The sequence below is a fragment of the Octodon degus genome, unplaced genomic scaffold (genome assembly GCF_000260255.1).
Source record: "Octodon degus isolate 3935 unplaced genomic scaffold, OctDeg1.0 scaffold00263, whole genome shotgun sequence".
Lineage (NCBI taxonomy): Eukaryota > Metazoa > Chordata > Mammalia > Rodentia > Octodontidae > Octodon > Octodon degus.
This window is the reverse complement of record NW_004524839.1, coordinates 1,880,762-1,882,412: the sequence shown is the minus strand read 5'-3', so window position 1 is coordinate 1,882,412 and position 1,651 is coordinate 1,880,762. Positions and strand designations below refer to the sequence as shown.

Genomic DNA, 1,651 nt, shown 5'->3' with positions numbered 1-1,651 from the left:
CCAGCTCAGCCCACCAGGGGGCGGGGCTGGCTGGCATGTGGTGCTGGGGGATTGAACCGCGGTCCCTGTGCTTTGCTAAGCTTGTTCCAAGTAGGTGCTTTAGACCACTGAGCCATCTCACCAGCCCACCTTTTAGTTTCTTATATTAGAGTAACCATGCAATATTTAAACACCTGTGTCTAATTTATTGTACCCTAATACTACAATCTCAAAATGCATCCATTCTCTTATAAATGATTCAAGTTAATTCTTCTTTATGACTAATAAGTCGTTGTATATGAATACCATATTTGATACATTCATTTGTTGATGAGCATATAGTCCCATTTCCAAGATATAGCTAATATGAACTGTTATTCTATAAAAATGGGTGTGCATCTATCACTATAGTGAGGTATAGCACTGTAAAATGGAATTTCTATTTTTAGTTTTCTGAAGAATCTCCACATAGATTTCCATAATGTTTAGATTAGTTTAGATTCCTACCAACAATGTGGAAGTATTGAAAGGGGGTCCCTTTTCCTCTATCACCTGGTCATAATTTGTTATTTGTTGAGTTCTTGAAGATAGTCATTTTTACGGAAGTAAAATGGAATCTTGGTATTGTTATGATTCGTACTTCCTTAATGGCCAGTGAGCATTTCTTCATGTATTTATTGGTCATTTATACTTCTATTTTTTTTTTGAGACTGGGTCTCAATATGTAGTTCATCCTGGCTTTGAATGAGCTGTATAACCCAGGATGGCCTTGAACTTGTGGCAATCTTCCTACCTCAGCCTCCCCAGTACTAGGATTACAGGCACGTGCCACCATGCCCAACTTCTTTTGAGAAGTGTCTGTCTTACTTTCTTGTTGCTGCGACAAAACACCTGACACCCACAAGTTTGAAGGAGGAGAGGTTTATTTTGGCTCACATTTTATAGAGGTTTTAGTCTATAGTCAGCTAGTTATAAGGCAGGACACTGTGCAGGAAGAGCATGGCAGAGGATAAACCACACAAGAAGTTTGGCAGCAAGAAGCAGAAAGAGGATCAAGAGAAGAAAAAAGATACAAATCCTTCCAGACCATATCAGTGGCCCACCTCTTCTTGTGAGCCCCGCCCCCAGGGTGGGTTAAGTGGGCCATAAATAAATAAATATAAAATAAATAAATAAAATATAAATTGTACCTTTGGGGGGAAAAAAACCCATTACACCCAGCTATAAGCCCATCAGTGGAGTAATCCCACATCACACACCCATGACCAGTCACCTCCTCAGAGCCCCACCCTTGAACACACGAGGCTTTGGAGGGAGACATGTAGACATCCATAAATAACAATGTCTGTTCATTTTAGCCTGTCTTTTGATTTGGTCATTTTGGGAGTCAGTCACAATTTTTGAGTTCTTCATATGTTTTAGATATCAGGAGTAGCTAACAAAACTATTTTCCCATTCTGTAGGTTATCTGTTCACTCTGTTGTTTCCTTTTCTGTGCCAGAGCTTTTCAATTTGATATGATCTCACTTGTTTCTTAGAATATTTCTTGTGCAAATGGAGTTCTGTTCAGGAAGTCCTTGCCTATGCCTGTGTCTTCAAGTGTTGTATATTTTTTTCTTATTATACTGTTCCTGTTTCAATGTCTGTGTCATTATTTTATTTTAGAGATATG

The 1,651-nt window shown here is 38.9% G+C and overlaps 1 protein-coding gene across 3 annotated transcripts in view; it reads left to right on the top strand.

Annotated features, from left to right (window-relative positions):
- Window positions 1-1,651, top strand: part of Clcn5 (chloride voltage-gated channel 5) — a 224,782-nt gene that overhangs the window by 151,516 nt on the left and 71,615 nt on the right. The gene's annotated exons all lie outside the window — the stretch shown is intronic.